Source organism: Pseudophryne corroboree, chromosome 1 (assembly GCF_028390025.1).
Source record: "Pseudophryne corroboree isolate aPseCor3 chromosome 1, aPseCor3.hap2, whole genome shotgun sequence".
Classification (NCBI taxonomy): Eukaryota; Metazoa; Chordata; class Amphibia; order Anura; family Myobatrachidae; genus Pseudophryne; species Pseudophryne corroboree.
In genome coordinates, this window is record NC_086444.1 from 489,211,130 (window position 1) to 489,229,857 (window position 18,728).

Consider the following 18,728-nt stretch of genomic DNA (forward strand, 5'->3'; position numbering starts at 1 on the left):
CTGAACAAGTTTTAGGCCATAAATGAAGTTTGGTATGCGACTGAGAACTCTTTTGATCATTTGGACACTGGAAGTCACAGGTGTGCATATAGTTAGATTAAAATCAAGCTTCAGAATACATTTGGCAATCATAAAACTGGTTTTCTATTGCCCAGTTATACTGCAGGCCAGATACAATGACAACACAAGATCTGTTGATCTTCTACTGTACCAACAAGTCCCAATTGTTGATGCTAACACCCGAGGCAAACAAATATTGTTACACTTCAAATAAGCAAAGGAAGATCTTTGATGTATAAGGAAGTAGCAAATTGTATGACCCCAGACTACATGTCCTGTTTGCCACCTTGAGGCAGAACAACTGGACATGTTTTACGACACTTTGGAATCTGGCAGTTATCAGTTACAGGGGAACCAATAGGAATATGTCAGTTTGAAATGGTTAAGTTATAGGTGTATATATATATATATATATATATATATATGAAGTTAGTGGGAGTTGAAGTCAAGAGGAGGATAAAGGAGAGCAGTAAATGAAGTTGAAGGTGCAGACGAAAGCTTGGTGCAGGAGAGAAAGGAAAGGATCTTAAGGATGGTACTTGCAAGTATACACTTTATGTAAGTAATTGTCTAAGTTTGTGAAACTGTGTTATGTTATGTTTGTTCTATAATTAAGAAAGCATAAATATTACTAGTATATATACAGTGGGGTTTGAAAGTTTGGGCACCCCAGACAAAAATTCATTTTAATGTGCAAAAAGAAGCCAAGGAAAGATGGAAAAATCTCCAAAAGGCATCAAATTACAGATTAGACATTCTTATAACATGTCAAAAAAAGTTTGATCTTATTTCCATCATTTACACTTTCAAAAGAACAGAACACAAAAAATGGCGTCTGCAAAAGTTTGGGCACCCTGCAGAGTTAATACCTTGTACTGCCCCCTTTGGACAGCTGAGACCTGGCAGTGTCATGGATTGTTCTCAATCATCGTCTGGAAAGACCAGGTGATGTCAATCTCAAAGGTTTTAAAAGCCCAGACTCATCTGACCTTGCTCCAACAATCAGCACCATGGGTTCCTCTAAACAGTTGTGTAGAACACTGAAACTGAGAATAGTTGACGCTCACAAAGCAGGAAAAGGCTATAAGAAGATAGCAAAGTGTTATCAGATGCCCATATCCTCTGTTCGGAAAGTAATTAAGAAATGGCAGTCATCAGGAACAGTGGAAGTTAAAGCAAGATCTGGAAGACCAAGAAAAATATCAGACAGAACAGCTCGCAGGATAAATCACATACGTTTAATGTTACTCAACATACATATATATAAAAATTCTCTCACAAATGTGAACCATAATAAATAGAGCCTCTATAGCCAGTCTCTGACCACCGACGATTTGATGTAAATAAGCACACCTATTAGTATTAGTAATGTCCCTGTGACCGGTCACAATATCAACAGGATTCTTAGTGGTTTTCCACCACCAAACATCTGCGTCGGATCGGAGACAGCCTCTGGACCCTCGCTAGGTGGGATACCCGGCCAATACACTAAATATTTGGTAATTATACCACAAGATTGGACATACCTGCATATTTAAAACTAAGGATCCTGTTGATATTGTGACCGGTCACAGGGACATTACTAATACTAATAAGTGTGCTTAATTACATCAAATCGTCGGTGGTCAGAGACTGGCTATAGAGGCTCTATTTATTATGGTTCACATTTGTGAGAGAATTTTTATATATATGTATGTTGAGTAACATTAAACGTATGTGATTTATTTTTAAGGAAACACCTGTTTTTTAGATTTATTATTAGCGCTGTTTTTATTTTCTACACGTTGTAATTTCCAGTCTATGAGAGATTGACTGTCTCTCACTTTAACAGCAGCTTAGAGAACCAGCACAGTCATAGCACCAGAACTTGTATTAAGCAATTAATACAAATATATCTTTCTTGCATAGATCAGCTCGCAGGATTGTGAGAAAAGCAAGTCAAAATACACGTTTGACTGCATGATCCCTCCAGGAAGATCTGGCAGACACTGGAGTTGTGGTACACTATTCCACTATAAAGAGATACTTGTACAAATATGGTCTTCATGGAAGAGTCATCAGAAGAAAACCTCTTCTACGTCCTCACCACAAAAATCAGCGTTTGAAGTTTGCAAATGAACATATAGACAAGCCTGATGCATTTTGGAATAAAGTTCTGTGGACCGATGAGGTTAAAATAGAACTTTTTGGCAGGAATGAGCAATGGTACATTTAGAGAAGGAAAGGCACAGAATTTAATGAAAAGAACCTCTGTCCAACTGTTAAGCATGGGGGTGGATCAATCATGCTTTGCGGTTGTATTGCAGCCAGTGGCACAGGGAACATTTCACGAGTAGAAGGAAAAATGGATTCAATAAGATTCCCCCAAATTTTGGACGCTAACTTGATGCCATCTGTGAAAAAGCTGAAGTTAAAGAGAGGTTGACTTCTACAAATGGATAATGATCCTAAACACACCTCAAAATCCACGGTGGATTACATCAAGAGGCGTAGACTAAAGGTTTTGCCATGGCCTTCACAATCTCCTGACCTCAACATAATTGAAAATCTATGGATAGACCTTAAAAGAGCAGTGCGTCACAGACAGCCCAGGAATCTCAAAGAACTGGAAGACATTTGTAAGGAAGAATGGGCGAAGATACCTCAAACAAGAATTGAAAGACTCTTGGCTGGCTTCAAAAAGCGTTTACAAGCTGTGATACTTGCCATAGGGGGCAGTACAAGATATTAACTCTGCAGGGTGCCCAAACTTTTGCAGACGCCATTTTTTGTTTTCTGTTCTTTTGAAAGTGTAAATGATGGAAATAGAATCAAACTTTTTTTTTGACATGTTGTTATAAGAATGTCTAATCTGTAATTTGATGCCTTTTGGAGATTTTTCCCATCTTTCCTTGGCTTCTTTTTGCACATTAAAATGAATTTTTGCCTGGGGTGCCCAAATTTTCAATCCCCACTGTATATCCCTACTGTGTATATCTTATTCTGTGTGATTTGATTTTGCCTGTAAATAAACAATCAGATGGTAAGAGCTGTGAATTCCATGTTGGAACTCACTTTGGAATCATAATTTAATAATTCATATGTTTGAGAACTGCATATATGTATCAGCTACCTAGTTTGTAAGACTGACATATTTGCAGATATATATGATAAACGTATATTATAAAATATAGATATATTATTATTGAAGAGTCCACTTTTCAATAATTGGCACCCCAGACATTAATATAAAGATATTAATATAATATAAGATTCCTCAACATTAATGTACTACTTTGATATCTATTTTATATATCTCAAAACTAAAATATCCCTATACCAGTTTATCCCATATAAAGGCTTTTACTATTCTACCTATATTTTAACTAAAAATTCTGTTCAATATTATTTGAAGTGTCTATGGCAACATCCTATCAATACAATAAATGAATATCATTTTGCTTCAAACAGATATTAAATATAATCTAGGAATGGCTTTAAATATATCTAATTCCAATCAGTATTGTGTAATATGCAGTCATGTGCATATACAGTAACTACAGTGACTCTGCTATGCTACATTTAATTCTTAGACTTGGTTCAGTCTGTATTAAGAGAATTAATCACCCCAATTAATAATCTTGGCCCAATTTGTTATAAGGGGTATACCATCCTTTATTAGATATTTAATTTCGTTTGAAGCTTTTACGAAGGAAGCATAAATAATTATCATATAACATAAAACAAAAAATAAGATTTTACTCACCGGTAAATCTATTTCTCGTAGTCCGTAGTGGATGCTGGGAACTCCGAAAGGACCATGGGGAATAGCGGCTCCGCAGGAGACTGGGCACAACTAAAGAAAGCTTTAGGTCACCTGATGTGCACTGGCTCCTCCCACTATGACCCTCCTCCAAGCCTCAGTTAGGACACTGTGCCCGGACGAGCTGACATAATAAGGAAGGATTTTGAATCCCGGGTAAGACTCATACCAGCCACACCAATCACACCGTATAACTCGTGATACTATACCCAGTTAACAGTATGAAATACAACTGAGCCTCTCAACAGATGGCTCAACAATAACCCTTTAGTTAACAATAACTATGTACAAGTATTGCAGACAATCCGCACTTGGGATGGGCGCCCAGCATCCACTACGGACTACGAGAAATAGATTTACCGGTGAGTAAAATCTTATTTTCTCTGACGTCCTAGTGGATGCTGGGAACTCCGAAAGGACCATGGGGATTATACCAAAGCTCCCAAACGGGCGGGAGAGTGCGGATGACTCTGCAGCACCGAATGAGAGAACTCCAGGTCCTCCTCAGCCAGGGTATCAATTTTGTAGAATTTTGCAAACGTGTTTGCCCCTGACCAAGTTGCAGCTCGGCAAAGTTGGAAAGCCGAGACCCCTCGGGCAGCTGCCCAAGATGAGCCCACCTTCCTTGTGGAATGGGCTTTTACAGATTTTGGCTGCGGTAGTCCAGCCGCAAAATGCGCCAGCTGAATTGTGCTACAAATCCAGCGAGCAATAGTCTGCTTAGAAGCAGGAGCACCCAGTTTGTTGGGTGCATACAGGATAAACAGCGAGTCAGTTCTCCTGACTCTAGCCGTCCTGGAAACATAATTTTTCAAGGCCCTGACTACGTCCAGTAACTTGGAATCCTCCAAGTCCCTAGTAGCCGCAGGCACTACAATAGGTTGGTTCAAGTGAAAAGCTGATACCACCTTAGGGAGAAACTGGGGACGAGTCCTCAATTCTGCCCTATCCATATGGAAAATCAGATAAGGACTTTTATATGACAAAGCCGCCAATTCTGATACACGCCTGGCCGAAGCCAAGGCCAATAACATGACCACTTTCCGCGTGAGATATTTTAGATCCACGGTTTTTAGTGGCTCACACCAATGTGATTTTAAGAAACTCAACACCACGTTGAGAACCCAAGGTGCCACTGGAGGCACAACCGGGGGCTGAATATGCAGCACTCCTTTTACAATGTCTGAACTTCAGGTACTGAAGCTAGTTCTTTCTGGAAGAAAATCGACAGAGCCGAGATCTGTATCTTAATGAAGCCTAATTTTAGGCCCATAGACACTCCTGCTTGTAGGAATGCAGAAATCGACCTAGTTGAAATTCCTCTGTTGGGGCCTTTTTTGGCCTCACACCAAGCAACATATTTCCGCCATATGCGGTGATAATGTTTTGCAGTTACATCTTTCCTGGCTTGAATCAGCGTAGGAATGACTTCCTCCGGAATGCCCTTTTCCTTTAGGATCCGGCGTTCAACCGCCATGCCGTCAAAACGTAGCCGCGGTAAGTCTTGGAACAGACAGGGCCCCTGCTGCCGCAGGTCCTGTCTGAGCGGCAGAGGCCATGGGTCCTCTGATATAATTTCTTGAAGTTCTGGGTACCAAGCTCTTCTTGGCCAATCCGGAACCACGAGTATCGTTCTTACTCCTCGCCTTCCTATTATTCTCAGTACCTTTGGTATGAGAGGCAGAGGGGGGAACACATAAACCGACTGGTACACCCACGGTGTTACCAGAGCGTCCACAGCTATCGCCTGAGGGTCCCTTGACCTGGCGCAATATCTTTTATAGCTTTTTGTTGAGGCGGGACGCCATCATGTCCACCTGTGGCCTTTCCCAATGGTGTACAATCCTTTGGAAGACTTCTGGATGAAGTCCCCACTCTCCCGGGTGGAGGTCGTGTCTGCTGAGAAGATCTGCTTCCCAGTCATCCACTCCGGGAATGAACACTGCTGACAGTGCTAACACATGATTTTCCGCCCATCGGAGAATCCTTGTGGCTTCTGCCATCGCCATCCTGCTTCTTGTGCCACCCTGTTGGTTTACATGGGCAACTGCCGCGACGTTGTCTGATTGGATCAGTACCGGCTGGTTTTGAAGCAGAGCCCTTGCCTGACTCAGGGCATTGTAAATGGCCCTCAGTTCCAGAATATTTATGTGTAGGGAAGTCACCTGACTTGACCAAAGTCCCTGGAAGTTTCTTCCCTGTGTGACTGCCCCCCAGCCTCAAAGGCTGGCATCCATGGTCACTAGGACCTAGTCCTGTATGCCGAACCTGCGGCCCTCTTGAAGATGGGCACTCTGCAGCCACCACAGTAGAGATACCCTGGTCCTTGAAGACAGGGTTATCAGCCGATGCATCTGAAGATGTGATCCGGACCACTTGTCCAACAGGTCCCACTGAAAAGTTCTTGCATGGAACCTGCCGAATGGGATTGCTTCGTAGGAAGCTACCATTTTTTCCAGGACTCGCGTGCAATGATGCACCGATACCTCTTTTGGCTTCAGGAGGTCTCTGACTAGAGATGACAGCTCCTTGGCTTTCTGCTCCGGGAGAAACACTTATTTCTGGTCTGTGTCCAGAACCATCCCCAGGAACAGTAGACGTGTCGTAGGAACCAGCTGTGACTTTGGACTGTTTAGAATCCAACCGTGCTGTTGTAGCACTTTCCAAAATAGTGCTACCCCGACTAGCAACTGCTCCTTGGACCTCGCCCTTATAAGGAGATTGTCCAAGTACGGGATAATTAAAACTCCCTTTTTTCGAAGGAGTATCATCATTTCGGCCATTACCTTGGTAAACACCCTCGGTGCCATGTACAGTCCAAACGGCAGTGTCTGGACTTGGTAATGGTAATCCTGTACCACAAATCTGAGGTACTCCTGGCGAGGATGGTAAATGGGGACATGCAGGTAAGCATCCTTGATATCCCGGGATCCCATGTAATCCCCCTCGTCCAGGCTTGCAATAACCGCCCTGAGCGATTCCATCTTGAACTTGAATTTTTTTTTTTTTTTATGTATGTGTTCAAGGATTTTAAATATAAAATGGGTCACACCGAACCATGCGGTTTCGGTACCCCAAACCGTGTGGAATAGTAACCCCGTCCTTGTTGAAGTAGGGGCACCTTGAGTATTACCTGCTGGGAATACAGCTTATTAATTGCCTCTAGCGCAGCCTCCCTGCCTGAGGGAGTTGTCGGCAAGGCATATTTGAGGAAACGGCGGGGGGGAGACAACTCGAATTCCAGCTTGTACCCCTGAAATACTACTTGAATGAAACAGGGATCCTCCTGTGAGCGAGCCCACTGATCGCTGAAATTGTTGAGACGGCCCCCCACCGTACCGGGCTACACCTGTGGAGCCCCCGCGTCATGCTGTGGACTCAGAGGAAGCGAGAGAAGAATTTTGATTCTGGGAACAGGCTGACTGGTGCAGCTTTTTCCCTCTTCCCATGTCTCTGTACAGTAAGGAAGCGCCTTTGACCCGCTTGCTTTTCTGAAGCCGAAAGGACTGTACCTGATAATACAGTGCTTTCTTAGTCTGTGAGGAAACCTGAGGTAAAAATATTTCTTCCCAGCTGTTGCTGTGGATACGAGGTCCCAGAGACCATCCCCAAATAATTCCTCACCCTTATAAGGCAGAATCTCTATGCGCCTTTTAAAGTCAGCATCACCTGTCCAGTGACAGGTCTCTAATACCCTCCTGACAGAATGGACATTACATTCATTTTGGATGCCAGCCGGCAAAAGATCCCTCTGTGCATCCCTCATATATAAGACGACGTCTTTAATATGTTCTCATGTTTGACAGGGTCACCGACCACGCTGCAGCAGCACGATCTGCAGGTCTCAGTCTAGTACCTGAGTGTGTAAATACAGACTTCAGGATAGCCTCCTGCTTTTTATCAACAGGTACCTTCAAAGTGGCCGTTCCTAAAACGGCAGTGCCACCTTTTTTGACAACCGTGTGAGCGCCTTATCCACCCTAGGGGATATCTCCCAGCGTAACTTATCCTCTGGCGGGAAAGGGTACGCCATCAGTAACTTTTTAGAAATTACCAGTTTCTTATCGGGGGGAACCCACGCTTTTCACACACTTCATTCATTCATCTGATGGGGGAACAAAACACTGCCTGCTTTTTCTCCCCAACATAAAAACCCATTTTTAGAGGGTTAATGTCAGAAATGTGTAACACATTTTTTTTATTGCCGGTATCAAGTCACGGATGTTCCTAGTGGATTGTGTATATGTCTCAACCTTGTCGACACTGGAGTCAGACTCCATGTCGACATCTGTGTCTGCCATCTGAGTGAGCGGGCGTTTTTGAGCCCCTGATGGCCTTTGAGACGCCTGGGCAGGCACGGACTGAGAAGCCGGCTGTCCCACAGCTGTTACGTCATCCAGCCTTTTATGTAAGGAGTTGACACTGTCGGTTAATACCTTTTACCTAACCATCCACTCTGGTGTCGACATCACATTTATCGGCATCTGCTCCGTAACCATATAAGCCTCCTCATTAAACATGTCGACACAGCCGTACCGACACACCGCACACACACAGGGAATGCTCTGACTGAGGACAGGACCCCACAAAGCCCTTTGGGGAGACAGAGAGAGAGTATGCCAGCACACACCAGAGCGCTATATAATGTGGGGATTAACACTATAACTGAGTGAAATTTCCCCAATAGCTGCTTGTATATATAATATTGCCCCCCCTCTCTTTTTAACCCTTTGAGCCTGAAAACTACAGGGGAGAGCCTGGGGAGCTTTCTTCCAGCTGCACTGTGAAGAGAAAATGGCGCCAGTGTGTCTGAGGGAGATAGCTCTGCCCCTTTTTCGCGGACTTTTCTCCGGCTTTTTTCTGGATTCTGGCAGGGGTATTTACCACATATATAGCCTCTGGGGCTATATATTGTGGTATTTTTGCCAGCCAAGGTGTTTTTATTGCTGCTCAGGGCGCCCCCCCCAAGCGCCCTGCACCCTCAGTGACCGGAGTGTGAAGTGTGTATGAGGAGCAATGGCGCACAGCTGCAGTGCTGTGCGCTACCTTGGTGAAGACTGATGTCTTCTGCCGCCGATTTTCCGGACCTCTTCTTGCTTCTGGCTCTGTAAGGGGGACGGCGGCGCGGCTCCGGGACCGAACACCAAGGCTGGGCCTGCGGTCGATCCCTCTGGAGCTAATGGTGTCCAGTAGCCTAAGAAGCCCAAGCTGGCTGCAAGCAGGCAGGTTCGCTTCTTCTCCCCTTAGTCCCTCGCTGCAGTGAGCCTGTTGCCAGCAGGTCTCACTGAAAATAAAAAACCTAATTCTATACTTTCTTTCTAGAAGCTCAGGAGAGCCCCTAGTGTGCATCCAACCTCGGCCGGGCACAAAATCTAACTGAGGCTTGGAGGAGGGTCATAGTGGGAGAAGCCAGTGCACACCAGGTGACCTAAAGCTTTCTTTAGTTGTGCCCAGTCTCCTGCGGAGCCGCTATTCCCCATGGTCCTTTCAGAGTTCCCAGCATCCACTAGGACGTCAGAGAAATATATATAAAGTTTTTTGGTGATATACATCAGACATACGAACTGATCTGCGACTGGAAGTATATGTAGAAATAAAATAATTCTGCATAATTGCAGTAGCGAGATGCACACTGTAATGGATGTGTGTGCAAGTATTTTAAAAGACAGTGATTTCTGTGATGAAAAGGTTAACATCTTTTTCCTTTTCTTGTGAGATTGGAAAACCTTTGGATTTGTCAATGTGTCAGTCCTTAAGACCGCTATGTGGATTTTGCTGGATTGCAGCGATGACAGGGTTAATGGAAACCTTTTCCCTTGTAAATTGGAGTCTTTTTGGAATCTTGCATCTTTTAGCATACAGATTGCCAGGTTGACTATGATTCAAACAAAAAGATATGCAATGAATACCATGGCTATTTACAAACTGATTCAGTATTGCTTGCTATGAATTCTGCCCTATCTGCTGCTTGTTAATGCCAGGTACAGAATTTATAGACCTGTGTCTTTAATGATCTATTAGCAAACAATTGTTTCTGGCCTGTGCCAGTCTTTCCTTTCTGTCACATTGTGTGTCAATGACAACACAAACGTTCACTGCAGATATCCTGCAGGTTAAATTGAATTTGGAAACCTTGGTTGTTTGAACATGTAAGGTCTTCTCAAAGCAAACAATGGCTACATTGGATCTAACAAGTAAGGGAGTGATACTACCATATTCTCTTGTGATGCAGCCAGGGTACAGACTGTCTCCAAGCATAGAGTTTGCTGCTTGGAGTGGCTCCTTAGTCTGGAAGAATCTTGGAGCTTCAGAAAAATACTCTTGTGGGAAAAGAAGCTTGTTAAACCATGCCAGATACCTTTTGTAGGTCCCAGGAGGGCTTTTTGTTTGTCCAGACTTGTGATAAAATTATTAGGGTGCCAGGGCACAAAAACATTCTCATCCTGATGATACTTTTTGTCATTGTTGTGGTGTTTTCAGAATGACACTCTGCATGTGGTCTCTCTAAGAGCATGCTAACATTTGCTCCACCACTAGATGGCTCTTACTGCTGGGTGGGGGTTACAAAGGTGTTGGAACTTTGCGTGTGAACATGTATTCCCAAATCCATTTAATGGATTTTCCCTTTAAACCCGTTTGTTAGTGAATACATTTCAGGGTTTGTAACTTGTTACCCTTAGCGTTTTCACCATGGAGAATTTATCCACCCCTTGTATGCACTTCACTGCTGCTAAATGTGTTTAAGATTACTGTCTGCTCACTTTTGCCTAAGGGCATAACAAATTCTTCATTCACATTGGGAACTCTGAGAGTGCATTCAGTAGAACACACATAATCTGAGTTACAATTATCTTCCCCCTTGCTAGAAACAGTATAGGGGACAACTCCTATTGCTTTTACCTTCTTTGCATTGATACACTTTTTGAGGATAGATACATCACTTTCTTACTCTATCAAAGAAGCCTGTTTGTTTATGGTGTGTGTGTGACCATAACAGCCTCTGTAGGCTGCACATTGATGCAGTCCTGCAACATGCTACTTTCATTCTCCATTTAAGGATCTTGTCTGATTAAGTCATTCCTGACTTCTGTAGACTCTGTGTACAGAGTCTCACATACTACATTATGTCTGTTGGGTGTTTCTTTAACCTCAGCTTGCATGCTGGGTGTTATCTCTTCATGAGAGATCTTGATAATTTGATTACAAACTGCCAGGCTTTTTGTTTTTGCTTCAAGCTTGTTCTGTTTATTTTTCTGCCCTTTAAGGGATTTTAATAGTGAATGCATTTTTGCATTCATTTTCAGGCGTGCTTTACTAAGACATGAACCTGATTCTTCTTTACATTTCTGTTTAGCTTCTAAAGATGCAATTATGTGCATCTTCCTTAATGCCACTGCAACTTTTTGCATATTCAACAGTGCACTCATACAATGCTATATTTATATATTCCTTATCTTTAGTACTCAAGATATCCTCTCCCTAAGATTCACCGGCTTCTTAAGGTTACTCTAATATCTGGTAAATACATTCATTTATTTGGGAATACTCATTGACATTCCCACTGTGCACATTTTTTATTCTAAGCCTTTAAATTCTTTATTTGTAACCTATTCCACTGTGATCTTGTATTTTGCTGGTGGGCTTACAGCCATTTGTGCAGCTTCCTAATAAATATTGTATTGGTTAAAATAATGTATATTGCACTAACACATTTATCCTAGGTTATACAAAATACAAGATAAGATAACACAATAGTAATAAGTTTTCATAGATATAGCCCCACCGTGATTCTGCAGATTTGGTAGCCAGCTTATAGCGTCTGAAACTCCTTATAAATATTATAATCAGATAATCAGATACTCGAATCTCCAAGTCCCATCTAGGGTGCCAAATTTTGTGGAATCTTATATTATATTAATATCTTTATATTAATGTTTGGGGTGCCAATTATTGAAAAGTGGACTCTTCAATAATAATATATCTATATTTTATAATATACGTTTATCATATATATCTGCAAATATGTAAGTCTTACAAACTAGGTAGCTGATACATATATGCAGTTCTCAAACATATGAATTATTAAATTATGATTCCAAAGTGAGTTCCAACATGGAATTCACAGCTCTTACCATCTGATTTTTTATTTACAGGCAAAATCAAATCACACAGAATAAGATATACACAGTAGGGATATATATATATACTAGTAATATTTATGCTTCCTTAATTATAGAACAAACATAACATAACACAGTTTCACAAACTTAGACAATTACTAACATAAAGTGTATACTTGCAATTACCATCCTAAAGACCTTTTCCTTTCTCTCCTGCACCAAGCTTTCGTCTGCATCTTCAACTTCATTTTCTGCTCTCCTTTATCCTCCTCTTGACTTCAACTCCCACTAATTTCATATATATATATATATATATACCTATAACTTAACCATTTCAAACTGACATATTCCTATTGGTTCCCCTGTAACTGATAACTGCCAGATTCCAAAGTGTCGTAAAACATGTCCAGTTGTTCTGCCTCAAGGTGGCAAACAGGACATGTAGTCTGGGGTCATAAAATTTGCTACTTCCTTATACATCAAAGATCTTCCTTTGCTTATTTGAAGTGTAACAATATTTGTTTGCCTCGGGTGTTAGCATCAACAATTGGGACTTGTTGGTACAGTAGAAGATCAACAGATCTTGTGTTGTCATTGTACCTGGCCTGCAGTATAACTGGGCAATAGATAAACCAGTTTTATGATTGCCAAATGTATTCTGAAGCTTGATTTTAATCTAACTATATGCACACCTGTGACTTCCAGTGTCCAAGTGACCAAAAGAGTTCTCAGTCACATACCAAACTTCATTTATGGCCTAAAACTTGTTCAGATCACAATGACTCATAATCTTGCAGTAAAACACAAATAAATATATACACATCTATATAAACACATACAAATCATTATTTCCTTAATCATCTAACCTTTTACCAAATATGTTCAAATCTGTTTAATCTATTTCTTACTATAAAATATATTCACTGTACTATTCACTATGGTTAAAATCACCTTTTATCATTAATTATATTTTAATTCAGACAATATTTCTTTAATCTCAATATACCTAAATTGTATATTATGCAAACAATTACCTATCTGGCAACACTTCCTCTCTCTATATAAAGTCCAAATTACACCCTGCAGAGTTGAACATCAATAGGCTATTGTTATAGGCTATAATTGCAGCCGCACTGTGTGCACAAAACTAAATGCATATATGTACATGTAATCACAATGGTATGTATTTCTATGGCAGGACTGCTATCATCTGTATACTTAAGTTTAATATCAGACATCAGAAATTGTGGGGCCCAGGACTGACAAAAGGCAGCCCACCCCCTTTCTGGAGCATTTCAGCTGTGGATAATGCAGGTTGAGCTACAGAAGTAGTGAGGAATCAATTGGTGCATAAACCAGCTTAAAAACAAATTGTCAGGGGGGCGTGGCCTGACCGGGTTGAAGGACAGCTGCATATCTCCACAGCTCCCACCTCACATCTCCTAAAAGCACACTTTCTCAATACAGCAGCCCTGAGATTGTGCTCCCTGCACTGCCCTTTCATCTCCTGTCATCAGCGGTCAGCTCGGCGAAGCGCTGCGGAGCCGGGAGACGCTACTGGAGGTTTCTGCGGGTTGCGGCCTTCGCCTCCTGTCAAGCTGGGGACTCGATTTCCGTGGCTGCCCGGCGCCTGAGCTTCACGCCAGAGATCGCGGGAAAACGGACCCGCGGACATCGCCTCTTTTGCATCAGGCAGCATCACAGCACCTGTCCCCCCCCTCTGGGGCCCAGCGGACTCCACTGGCACACAGGGCAGTTAGCCCTGCTTCACATCAAAGGAGGTGAGATCTGCATAGAGCTGAATTACATCCATTCAGGCCTTTGCTGCTGCGGCAGCCATTTTACACTCAGCTATCAAGCTTTCTCCAGCATGTAATCAGCATATCTCCCATACCATTTCTCATTCTCCCTCCTGGTGCTGGTTTCTCTCCCTGGCAGTGGTGTGGGATATCACACACCTCACATTGGAACTGCGGGAGCATATATCATTAGCTGGATTTTTCACCTCAGTGTAATATATTGCTATCATTCTTATCACGGTATCTGCAATACTCCTGTACACCCGGTCTGTTGCTAGCTGTGGATTTTATCATCATCCAATCCACCCCCACATTTCCTGTGATTCCTATATCTATAATTCTAAATATACCAATTGCAGACCCTGTGACTCTCTGTATATTGGGGTGAATCCTGTGGTGCTGCTGGTCAGACCATAGTCCTTCGCTACCATATGTATTGAGATTACTAATTGCTCTACCAGGGATGCATTCACAGGAAAAATCATCCACGAGATTTGATATGTAATCGTGCTTATACAATGCGCATTTAGCCTTCCTTGCAGGCCTCAGCCGGTTCAATTAGTTACTTTAATTTCAACGCTGTAACTTGCCTCTCTGGTCCAAGCTACTGCTTATATGGAAAAATACCTTACTCCCTCTGCATCCACGCAGCCGCTCCAACAACGCCAAGAAAAACGTAGAGCTGACGCAAATATCACTTCGGACGCAGACACCATGGCTTTGTCCCCTGCTGCCAAAAAGTCGGTAGCTCCTCCAGATTCATATGTTACCTACAATGACGTGGTGGAGGCAATCAAGGCGACTATGGGGCCATTATTATCACAAGCAGTATCGGATATCACCTCGCAATTAAACCGACTCACTCATCGTGTTGAGGAAACGGAACACAGGGTTGGCACCTTGTTTCAAGATGTTTCACAGCTTACTCAGGCAGTCCCCAGACTGGAAAAAGACAACTATCATCTCTGGAATTAGGTAGACGACCTGGAGAATCGATCGAGAAGAAATAACATCCGCCTCGTAGGTCTTCCAGAATCCGTAAAGGGCCCAGCACTAACCCACTTTGTGCGTTCTACCCTGCCAACCATTTTGGGAGTGGAAGCTGAATGCCGTGACCTCGTCATAGAAAGAGTTCACAGAGTGGGTCACCAGTCGCCCGCTACTACTAATCGCCCACGAGTTGTCCTTTTCCGTTGTCTCAACTATTTACATAAACAGACATTATGGTCGGCCTCCCGCAACAAGAATTCTATATTATGGTAATCAGCTAGGCTGTACCTTTTTCAAGACTTTTCAGTTGAATTATCTCGAGCGCGAAAAGCCTTCTCTCCCATATGCTCTCGTTTGGTTGCGGATCACCGAAAATTCGCTTTGATGTATCCAGCCAGACTTCGATGATTTGATGGAACGTCCTATAAAGACTTCAATACCCCCGCTGATGCAGAAGCCTTCTTGGCGGAAGCCGGTAGTACTTCAGCTCAAGCTGACATTACTGACCCACCTTCTACCGCCCACTAATCTAAGAATACTCCACTACTCCTCCTCATGGCTCTTGTTCTTCGAACATGTTTAGGTTTCAACGGGTATTTTTCTACATGTCCGGATGTTGCGGCCTAGGTTTAACTGTTATTGATGTTATCTCCTAATTACAGTTGAGGCCTGCACAATTTATTCTTGTTATAATATGCTTATTACGGCTTTTTCAAGCGCATTGTACTATATTGTCTTACTCATATATTAACTATTCTCCTCCTAAGGATGGTGAAATTATTGGTTCTGTTATGCATATTTTATTCGTCATGTTTCCCCTGTCCGTCTGTTTGTCTTTTCCCTTCTGTTTTTTCCCCCTCCCCCCTCCCATATCTCTTTTTGATTGACAGGTTGAGTCGGGATGTTCCTTCCTGGTCCTTGTTTAACACCCCATCACCTAAATGTCAGTACGAATAGGTACGTGGAATGTGGGAGGGATCAACTCCCCAGCTAAAAGACGTAAGATACTTACTTATATCTCCAAGATGAAACTAGACATTGTTTGCCTTCAGGAGACACATTTAACTCATTCTGAATCACTGAAGTTGCAGATATTGGGCTGGAAATTGTTAGCAGCTGCTCCATTCAATTCCAAATCACGCGGAGTAGTCATTCTAGTCAAAAAATCCTTACCCATCTCTATCTCTGCTTCAGTGATAGATCCTGAAGGTCGATATCTATTGTAGAAATTCTACTCAATAAGTCCCCTTATGTTCTCTGCACGATTTACGCTCCAAATGTTTATAGGAAATCCTTTTTTTCTAACTTACTTGCCAAATTATTACCTTATAGCTCTAGCCCTCTCATTTTATTAGGAGATTTCAATCTTATTTCCTCCCCTATATTAGACAAATCCACCACACAAAAGACTCCCTCCATCCTCCCAAAATTAGGGATCCCAGCTCTCTCTAAACAACTCTGCCTGGTTGATGTTTGGCGTGCAATGCATCCGACCGACAGAGACTATACGTGCCTATCTGCTGCACATCAGACTCTTTCTCGCATTGACTATATTTTATTGGCTACCTCCTTATTTCCCACAATACATGATACTTCCATTGAACCTATAGGTTTGTCTGACCATGCTGTAGTCTGGATTACATTGCAGACCACATTAGATAGAGGCACTTTTAGACTCTGGAAATTTCCTAATTATTTATCCCAATCCTTAACATTTCGCCAGAAAATAGAGGCCGCATGGATGGACTTTAAGCATACTAATTTGGATTGTGAGTCCTCAAACCCTTCTTTATTTTGGCAAACGGGCAAAGCATTCCTTAGAGGTGTAATTATCTCGTATGTTGCGGCTGAAAACAAACGTTTAGCCACTTCATATTTGGACTTACAATCCAAATTGACTGAGTCTTATCAAGCATTTAAATCTGCCCCTTCACCATCTAATAAACTGGCTTATACCACAACAAAAACTCACTTTGATGAATATTTTAAATATAAAAGCGAACGTTCACTTTTCACTACTAACTACAAATTCCATAAATTTGGTAACAAGACAGGACGCCTCCTTTCCAATCTTCTAAGAGGCTCGCAGCCGCAAATGCTAGTTCACCCCCTCCGTCGTGATAATGGCTCCTTAACAAACTCGAGTGACCAGATCACTGATATTATGAAATCTTTTTACGAGAGAATATATTCTGATCCTAACCACGATAATCCTCCCTTACTTATTAATGATTCTTCTCATTCCTGGACGTTTCCCCCTCTCCCACAGTTCCCGGAGGAATCTTCACATATTTTGGAGGCCCCTATCACCATTGACGAAGTCACGAAAGCTATTCAATACTCCAAACCCATGAAAGCCCCTGGTCCGGATGGCTTAACAGCAGAATTGTATAAGACTTTACTGCCTAGGTTTGGAGAAAATTTAGTGGCGTTCTATAATAACATAATCAGCACTCAATCGGTGCCTCTTTATTTCAACTCGGCAATCATTAAATTACTCCCGAAACCGGGGAGGGATTTATCCCTACCAGGATCTTATAGACCAATTTCCTTACTAAACTTTGACTACAAATTGTTTACTAAGATCCTAGCAAACAGACTGAAACTGTATTTACCCCAAATTATACATCCGGACCAGACTGGTTTCATTTTAGGCAGACATTCAGTTGTTAATGTACGTAAAATCTTGGCAATGATTCATCACTCGATTTCTATTAATTCTGCTCCCCCTAAGATGCTTGTGTCCTTTGATGCCGAAAAGGCATTTGATTTAGTAGACTGGAACTATCTTTTTTCCACCTTGCGTTTGTTTGGTTTCCCCCCTGTTTTCTTATCCACGCTACAAACATTATATCATTCCCCCCAGTCACAAATTTCCTGCAATGGCTCTCTTTCGTCTTCTTTTTTGATTTCCCGTGGAACAAGACAGGGCTGCCCTCTATCCCCCCTTTTATTTGCTTTAGCCATTGAACCACTGGCAATTGCAATACGTAACTCAACGTCAGTTGAAGGCATTACTATACGGTCTAAACAACTGAAGGTTTCCTTATACGCAGATGACATGGTTCTTTTTCTTTCCAATCCATCTTCCTCTCTCCCAGCGGTCCTAACCCTCATTTCCTCTTTTGGATCCGTCTCTGGCTATAAAGTCAACCTAGATAAATCAGTGATTCTCCCTATCCACGGCCCACCCTCGTATTTCCAGTCACTCACTATTCTTCAATCCTTCCATATATCTCAGTCCTCTGTTAAGTATCTCGGTATACATATATCAGCAGATTTATCGGATCTTTATAAACTGAACTTTACCCCAATCATTGCCAAGATTAAAAACTATCTAGACAACTGGATGTCGCTACCCATCTCCCTCCTAGGCAGATTAGCAGCCATTAAGAGTGTTCTATTTCCAAAAATCTTTTACGTAATGCAGATGCTGCCGATTAGACTTCTCAAGAAAGATGTACAACTTTTAAATTCTTTCTTTTCCCGCTTTCTGTGGCAAGGGAAACGCCCTCGAATAGCCTATTTCAAATTACGACTACGACGTAAACATGGGGGCCTCGGCTTCCCTGATCTAAATTTATATTCTAATGCAATATTTTTTCGTTATATTAGTGACTGGTTACTCGACACTAGTTCTTACACAGATAGTCATCTGGATTCCGCCTTACTCTCTCCTTATTCTCCAAATGCCCTGTTACACTCTAAATTATCGGATATTCCGACTGTCATTAAAAATAATCCCTTATTTATGGACACATACCGTTCCTGGATTATGATTAATAAGAAATTTCACACTAATCCCAGCTATTCCCCGTACACGTCACTATGGGGGAACCCTGCGTTCCCCCCTTCTTTGTCTAATGCCTCTTTTCTCCAGTGGAAGGATAAGGGCTTGGCCTCGATAGCAAAAGTTTTTGACCCTGGTGGCAACTTATTCTCGTTTGCCGATCTACA